The sequence below is a fragment of the Mobula birostris genome, chromosome 4 (genome assembly GCF_030028105.1).
Source record: "Mobula birostris isolate sMobBir1 chromosome 4, sMobBir1.hap1, whole genome shotgun sequence".
Taxonomy (NCBI): domain Eukaryota; kingdom Metazoa; phylum Chordata; class Chondrichthyes; order Myliobatiformes; family Myliobatidae; genus Mobula; species Mobula birostris.
In genome coordinates, this window is record NC_092373.1 from 74,308,199 (window position 1) to 74,317,867 (window position 9,669).

Genomic DNA, 9,669 nt, shown 5'->3' on the forward strand with positions numbered 1-9,669 from the left:
CCCAGGGTTATCCCTCCACCTTTTCATGAACAAACTCATAGCCAGGAATGATGTCAGTGTCCGTAGTTTTAATATACATGAATGATATTGTAATACTGAAGTTTCCTCAGGCAGGTGCTGATATGCTTTGTGTCCAAGTTCTGAAAACACTTCAGTTCAGTTCAGTTCATCTAGCTATAAGAAGAGTCTCACAAAACCGGAAAGTTTAAAGGAAGAAATTTCACAAGGATATTACTGGGACTGGAGGGCTTGAGTTGTATGGACTGAGTGGATAAACCGGGTATTTTCTCCCAGAGAGAGGAGATTAATATGGATAAATTCATAAGGAGATATCAATGATCATTAGATGGCATTGATAAGAGGAATAGATAGAGTGGATAGCCAGCGCCTCTTCCCCAGGGCACCACTGCTCAATACAAGAGGACATGGCTTTAAGGTAAGGGGTGGGAAGTTTAAGAGGGATATTAGAGGAAGGTTTTTCACTCAGAGAGTGGTTGGTGCATGGAATGCACTGCCTGAGTCAGTGGTGGAGGCAGATACACTAGTGAAGTTTAAGAGACTACTAGACAGGTATATGGAGGAATCTAAGGTGGGGACTTATAAGGGAGGCAGGGTTTGAGGGTCGGCACAACATTGAGGGCCGAAGGGCCTGTCCTGTGCTGTACTATTCTATGTTCTATGTTCTATGTAAGATCGGAAAGCTTTAAAAGGGATTTGAGCAACAATAGATGGGTCTGTCAAATGTGCTGTTGGGGAAATAGTAATGGTGGGTACAATTACAATGTATAAAAGGAATTCAGACAGGTACATGATTGGAAAGGTTAATGGGGATATCAGGCAAATACAGAAAAATAAGAGTAGCACAGGGAGGTAACTTAATCAAAATGGTCAAATGGGGCCAAAGGCCCAGATTCCACTCCACATATCTCGCTAGCTCCACTACACAAACGTTGTAAAAAAACTCCTCTTAGCTCCTTGGTGCCACCAATTTAATGAACACGTGGTTGTGATCTGACTTGCCTTTCATCAGACCTACTCCTGCTGACATCTTCCAACATGCACAAGCAGGCACCTCCCAGTCTCCATCCAACTAATTGTATTCACCTCCCACCCATTCCAAACTCACCAGCTGCAGCCCATTTAACCCCAGTTCTCATTTCCAGTCTTTGTTCAATGTTTGAACCAGCCAGTCTCAGCCAGTTCCTTCTGGCCTTCACACTCCCTGCCTAAAGTTTACCTTGTTGGCTGTCGTGTTTAGCTTCTATTCTCTCATGTTTTGTGCACCCACACCCCCACCCCAGGCTGGTTATATTGTGATCTATTATCAAAGTTATTATTCACTGCTGAACTGTTTCTGCTGCTTTGCTTTTGGTTCAAGCCTCCTCGACATTTCCTGACACCATTGTAATCTTCCAATTTACAAAATAAAACTGATGGCACCAATGAAAACTGCAAAGAAAAGGAATTTCAATAAAGTGGACATTTAACCATTACAATTTTACAGTGATTTACAATTAAGTTCAGCCTTGTTCAATGTATTCTCACTTTTCAAGAAAGACTGAGTGTAATGAATGACAGTGAGGCTGGGTCACAAATGCAAAGGGAAATTTTACAGTGAGAACAGTGAGTACTGTGGTGGCTGCTGAAAAGTGGGGAATTTGGGCAAAATCACACCAAATGTTTACCAGAGTCAGAATCAAGACTGCTCAGAGCTTTGCTCTGTGTGTCAAAAATGTGTATGTTTGCTGATGGTAACACAGTTTATGTTTCCTCTTACAGATATTGTCCATGTGTTACAGGACATGACAATATTCAAACTTGGCTTGACCAGTGACAAGTAAAATCCGTGACACATAAATGTCAGACAATAACATAAAGTAACTATCTGCCTATCAAGAAAATTCTTTCTGTCATTCCCTCATGCACATTCTAGAATACGCATTTAGCAGAATTTTAATTGAACCAGAAGCATATTACTGCATCTACTCAGCAGGTTCATATCTGGATATCCTGTGTTGAGTGATTCACCTCCCAACTTTCCAAGACACTTTGACCATCTGTAAAATAAAAATCAGGACTGTGAAAGAACACTCTCCACTGGCATGATTATGTACAGTATATAGCAACCTGGAGCAAGCTCAATGAATCCAGGGCAAATTAGATCTGATGCTGGCACGTTATACACATATACCATTGCCTCATCACCAAATCTCAGCAATAGGCACCAAGACCTTGCCTGGCTGGTGGTGAGAGGGGCCCTGCATGCCTGGAACCTCACTCTCACGATGCCCTGCCCCAAAAATTAGTGTGGTGGGGACAAGATGGGAATGAGGAGAGTAGATTAACTTGCTGCATCCCAGCCCAATATGGAAATACCAATGCCCATGAATGGGAAGTCCTACAAAAAGTAATGGATGTGACCCAGTCCATCATGGGTAAAGCCCACCCCAACATTGATCAGAGACTTCCTGCTGGCAGTGGATGCAATAACAGCATTTTATAGCAGTTCCTAGTTTACTTTGCTTTTCTTACTTTCCAACCTGATCTGACACTATGACTACAAGAACTGCTAAAGGTAAAAAAGAAGAAGATTATTCTACATCTTCATTATTGAATTGATGCAAAAGCACAGAAAGGAAGCGTTCGAGGAATTACAGCAATTCAGAAAAGAATCCTCCGAGGAATTTCAGCAATTCAGAAAGGAATCCCCCGAAGAGTTTCAACAACTTGGCTCTGAAATTAAACAATTAAATACAAAACTGAATTCTATTCAAGAAACCTTGTCTAAACAAATAAAAGAGAATGAAGAAATCCTGTCGATTCTGGATGAGAAAATGGACTACCTGCAAAAGCGTTATGAGAAACAATCCAAGGTTAACGATGAACTAAGACAGAAGATTATCGATTTAGAAAACAGAAGTAGAAGGAATAACATATGAATTCTTGGTCTCAAAGAGTCAACTGAAGATGATCATCCTACGGAATTTTTTGCAAACTTTCTGGTTCAGTTATTCCCTGATATTTTAAAATTGACACCAATGACCGACCGAGCGCACAGAATACCTGGGAACAGAATGTTTGCAAGCAAACTTTGTCCAGTGGTAATCACTTTTCATGAGTTTCAAACAAAGGACCGTATAATTCGTGAATCTTGTTGGAAAGGTATGATTGATTTTAATGGAAAAAGGATTAGAATTGTTGAAGATTTCTCTGCAGAGATTATGAGGGAACATGTTAAGTTTAAAGGCGTCATGTCAGAGTTCTACAACAAGGATTTTAAACCTTCTTTATGGTACCTGGTGAAGCTCAGAATTACACTGCAAGATGGATAACAAAAATGGTTCCATTTGAGTCTCCGGGCTCAGGAATATTTAGAATCAGTAAAGTAATAGCTTATTATTTGTTGCATGAATAACTGTTTATTTTACCTTTGCTAAACTTTGTACTTAACTCTTTCTTTTTGAACTTTTTAAGTATTTATTTTGAAAATAAGACTTTAGTGTGCTATTACTTTGTCTGCTAAGTTTAAAAGTGTCATGCTAGAGCTGTTTAACAAAACTTACATGAATAATTGTGTATTTTGCCTCTGGTGAATCTTGTAGTCAATTTTCTTTTAGAACCTCTTAAGGTTTTACTTTGAGAATAAGACTTTAATGAGCCAATATCCTGCGTGTCCATTGTATTTTATATTATACTTACTTTTCTAGAGTTTTTGATATCAGAATTAACTGTCTCCTTATTATCTGTTGTTTTGACTTGGTTGAAATATTCTAGCCTTGTAATTTATTTGGAGCTAAACCAGCAGGATATTTTGGGGGTGGGGGGTATGTCATTATTAGTTGTAGGCGTCGACTTTCTTTGGTCGACTTTCTCTCTTTGGGAGGGGGGAGGGTGTTTGGGTTTTTTTTCTTGTAAGCTGTTTGGGATATTTAGTCAAACCTGTTGTCTGGTTTCCTTATCTTATAGGTCATTGTTTAGATTTATTAATCTTCTTAAGGATTACCCTTTTAATCTTTCTTTTAAATAAATTGGTTGTAATATTAAGTTACTTAGTCTTAACGTGAAAGGATTAAATCATCCTTTGAAAAGAAATAAGATTTTTGCCTACATTAAAAAATTTAAGGTCCCAATTATTTTTTTACAAGAAACTCACGTACACAATTCTGATAACTCACGTCTTTTTAGCTGATGGAGAGGTTTGAACTTTCATTCAAGTTTTCAGGCCAAAGCTAGAGGAATTTGATTTTTATAGAAAATACAGTTCCCTTTGTTCAACACGAGGTTGTTTCTGATGCTAATGGATGATTTTTATAGTATCAGGGAAATTAGGGAATAAATTGTTTGTATTTGCTAATGTTTATGCCCCAAATATAGATGATCCAGGATTCTTTGAGCATTTTTTTTTTTTCATTTTAGCCTGATCTGAGTTTGTACTCATTGGTGATGGCAGGAGAGTTTAATTGTTGGTTAGATCCATTTTTAGATCGGTCTTCTCCTAAACCAGTGATGCTTAATTAATCAGCTTCATTTATCCATTCATTTCTAACAAAATGTGGTATTGTTGATATATGGCGTTTCTTATATCACGCAGATAGAGAATATTCATTTTTCTCTCATGTTCATTATACGTATTCCAGAATTGACTTTTTTTTTTATTGATAACCAAATAATTCCATTAGTTCTATCTTGCGAATATAAAGAGATGGCTATCTCTGACCATGCTCCTGTGCTTTTATTCATAAATCTTCTTGGTTTTCCTCTGACAAACAGATTCTGGCGTTTTAATTTAACTGTGTTATCTGACAAGGATTTCTTAAAGTTCTTGGAGAGGCAAATCAGTCTTATTTTCAAGAGAATATGGTGGAGGAGACTTCTAGCCTTGTCATGTGGGATGCCTTTAAAGCATATATTAGAGGACAAATCATTTCTTATACTGCAAGTGTTAAGAAAAAGCTAATAAAGAGAGAATTCATTTAGCCAATCAGCTGAAACAATTAGATGAAGAATATTCTTTGACTTCAGATCCTGTTTTATATAAAAGACAGGTTGAAATTAAAACTAAATATGATTTCTTATTAATATACCCTATTGAAACTCAACTCCTAAATGATAAAAGTCAATTTCATATTCATGGAGATAAAACAAGAAAATTATTGGCTAACCAAATTAAAACTTCTAGTGCTAAATGACAGATTAAAGAAATTTATAAAGCTAATGGTATTAGGACAACTGATCATTTAGAAATAAATGACACTTTCAGAGAATTTTATTTTAAACTTTATAGTTCTGATCTTCCTAAAGATAATACTGTAATGGATATTTTTTTAGACCAAATAAATATCCCTACACTTTCTGTTGATAATCGAAAACAGTTGGATCAATGTATTTCTCATGAAGAAATAGCCAGGGCTATACGTTCACTGCATTCCGGGAAAGCTCCAGGTCCTGACGGATTTTCTGGGGAATTCTGTAAGGCTTTTACCTCATATCTAATTTATGTTCAGTCTTATTCAGATTCTTTTAAGTCAGGTAGGTTGCCGCAATCTTTTTACGAAGCTTCTATTTCATTTATCCTTAAAAAAAATAAGAATCCTACTGACTGTTCTTCATATAGACCAATTTCCTTACCTATTGTTGATGCTAAAATTCTATCTAATGTTCTGGCCCGTAAGATAGAGAATATCTTACCATCTATCATTTCTGACGATCATACTGTTTTTATTAAAAATTGATATTCTCATTTTAATATCCGTCGATTATTAAATGTTATCTATCCTCCTTCCAAGGAGATATCGGAGTGTGTGATATCCTTAGACGCTGAGAACGCTTTTAATCAGGTTAAATGGCATTATGTATTTAAAATCTTAGAAAAAATTAATTCTGGGTCCAACTTTATTCAATGCATTAAATTACTGTATTTATCCCCTTTGCTAGGGTTCTTACTAATTCTCAGAATTCTAAACCTTTTAAGCTTCAATGTGGAACCAGACAAAGTTGCCCTTTTAGTCCTTTGCTTTTTGACCTGGCTTTAGAACATTTAGCTATTGCTTTTCGAGAATCTAATGATATGACTGGTATTTTACGGAAGGGTACTATCCATAAAGTTTCACTTTATGTGGATGATTTATTGCTTTACATTTCTAATGTCAAAACTTCATTACCTTCTGTACATTCTTTGCTCTCTTGTTTCAGACAGTTTTCTGGATATAAAGTGAACCTACACAAGAGTGAACTTTTTCCTTTGAATAATTTGCCATTAACTGATATTAACCTTCCTTTTAAAATTGTAAGAAACCAATTCACTTATTAGGGTGTAACAGTTACTAAGAATTATAAATACCTATTTAAAGAGAATTTTCTTACTTTATTAAATTATATAAAAAGAGCATTATCAAATTGGTCACCCCTTTCATTATCATTGATTGGTCAAATTAATCCTATTAAAATGAATGTTTTACCTAAATTTATATACCTCTTTCAGGCTTTACCCATTTTTATTCCTAAATCCTTTTTTGACTCTCTGGACTCTATTTTATCCTCCTACATATGGAAAAATAAACGTCCTCGATTGAGTAAAGTCCATCTCCAGAAAATTAAAAAGAATGGAGGTTTAGCTTTACCAAATTTTAGGTTTTATTACTGGGCAGCTAATATATGGAATCTCACGTTTTGGTTATACTATATTAATCATGAGGACTGTCCTGGGTGGGTTTCCTTAGCAGCTAACTCGGTTAATAAATTTTCTATTATCTCTCTTTTGGGATCTTCACTTCCTTTATCCTTAAGTAAGATAACTAAAAATGTGGTAGTCAAACATACTTAGAGGATTTGGATACAATTTAGAAAACACTTTGGTTTATTGAGATTCTCCCTTCCTAGTCCCATTTTTAAAATTATTTTTTAAGCCTTCTATGACTGATGTAGTTTTTAAACAATGGGAAAGATTGGGCATTACATGTTTCCGGGATCTGTTTGTGGAGGAAGTCTTTCTTCTTTCAAACAATTGTCAACTAAATATAGTTTACCAAAAACCCATTTTTTTCAGTGCTTACAAATCAGAGATTTTCTGCGATCTCAATTATATACATTTCCTAATAGACCTGGTAAGAACGTATTGGATGAAATTCCTAATATGAAATCATTTTATAATGGTTCAATATCCAATATTTATGATATGTTGTTGGGAATGAGAAATGATTCGTTGGACAAAATCAAAAATCTTTGGGAACAAAATTTACAGACCTCAATTTCTGAAGAAACTTGGAATGAGATTTTTTAGATTGTTAATACTTCATTGTTATGTGCTCGTCATTACTTCCTGCAATTTAAAGTGGTTCATAGGACTTATATGACCAAGGATAAGTTAGCTCATTTTTATATGGATATATATCCCTACTGTGATAGGTGTAACAATGGAGAAGCTTCACTTATTCATATGTTTTGGACGTGCCCAAGTCTTGGAAAATATTGGAAGGAAGTATTCCAAACTTTTTCTGTACTCTTTAAAGTAAATCTTAAGCCTAATCCTTTGACTGCCCTATTTGGTACTGTTGGAAGGAAAGATATCATTTTGAAGACATCTGATTTGCACATTCTGGCTTTTATCTCTGTTGTGGCTAGAAGGGCACTTGTGTTTAAATGGAAGGATGCTGTTTCACCTAATCATGCTCAGTGGTTACGGGATGTTATGGCATGCAAAAATTTAGAAAACATTCATTGTTCAGTTTCTGAATCTAGCCAAGATTTTCAAAATTTGTGGGGGCCGTTTTTAAATTATTTTCATAATCTTTGACTTCTTGTTAAAGTACAGAAGTTGGTTGATAGTATATTTTATTATCTGATAAGTTTTTTCTTTCTTTTTTTCCAAACAGCTTCGATTTTGGTAGTGGGTGTAGATCTCTCCTTTTTTAATAAAATTGTTTATATTCTAATATACGAATTAATCTAATCTATATGAATATAGAGGAAGGAGTTCATTAATGTGATTCAATATACTGTATCTGGTATTATTATATTTTTTCTTTTGTTTTATAATATGTATTCTCTTGGACTCTGTATTCTTCTATATAGAAGTCAATAAAAATATTGGAAAAGAAAAGAACATTGATCACATCTACACAGAACGTTGTCACAAGAAAGCAGCATCTATCTTTAGGGACCCCCACAACCCAGGTCACGTTCTCTTCTCGCTACTGCCATCAGGAAGCAGGAACAGGAGTTCAGGACTCACACCACTAGGTTCAGGAACAAGTACCACCCCTCAACCATCAGACTCTTGAACCAGAGCAGATAACTTCACTTGCTCCATCACTCAACTGTTCTCACAACTTGTGGACTCACTTTTAAGAACTATTCATCTCATGTTCTCAATATTTGTAGCTTATTGATTTTTTTAAAAATTGTATTTACACACTTGACTTTTGCACACTGTCTGACCACCCTGTTGGGATGGTCTTTCATTGATTCTATTATGGTTATTGGATTTATTGAGTATGCTACAAGAATATAAACATTAGGGTGTTTATGGTGACATGTATGTACTTTGATAATAAATTTACTTTGAACTTTCAGACAGTTGCTCACCTCTTTGTGGTCTGTAGCTTTGTGAAGAGGGTGTGGAGAAAGATGCCTGTGTCATGGTTCATCCTGAGCAGCTACGTGACAGAGGACTCTCTGATCTATGGGCAGTTCCCAGTGATGGACTTAAAATGCTGCTGGAAGATGATCGGCTCAGTGAAAGACAGTCTCAGGTCTACCCGAAACTTATTGGTCTGCCAAGACATCTCAGATTTCCTGTCAGATCGCCGGCAAATGGTAAGAGAGAGCTTCCTCACCTCTGCCTGTCTGACCCCCAACACAGGTACCCCTAGGGCAGTGTACCAAGCCCCCTCCTTTACTCTCTGTATACCCATGACTGAGTCGTCACACACAGCTCTAATTTGCTCACTAATTTTGCTGACAACACCACACTAATTGGCCAAATCTCAAATAATAATAATATGGATCCAAGAACAGCATTCTCACATAAGCATCCCTCTTCTCCAGGTGAATAAGGATGGTGTGTAAAGCTGCAGCTATTGCGTCATCAGTGGACTACAGGAGGAATGGAGACAGGCTAGCCCCAACTGACATCAATAGATTTAGGGTTGAGAGGGTGAACAGCTTTAAGTTCCTTGGCATACGCATCACCGAGGATCTCATGTGGTCTGTACATACCGGCTGTGTGGTGAAAAAGGCACAACAGCACCTCTTTCACCTCAGACGGTTGATGAAGTTTGGTATGGGCACCCAAATCCTAAGAACTTTCAACGGGGATACATTTGAGAGCATCCTGACTGGCTGCATCACTGCCTGGTATGGGAACTGTACTTCCCTCAATCGCAGGACTCTGCAGAGAGTGGTGCGGACAACCAAGCGCATCTATAGAATGTGAACTTCCAACTATTCAAGACATTTAAAAAGACAGGTGTATAAAAAGGGCCCGAAGGGTCATTGTGGACCCAAGTCCCCCAACCACGAACTGTTCCGGCTGCCACCATCCGGGAAATGGTACCACAGCATAAACGGCAGAACCAAAAGGCTCCGGGACAGCTTCTTCCACCAGGCTATCAGACTGATTTATTCATGCTGACACAACTGTGTTTCTATTTATTATAAATTGCACATTTA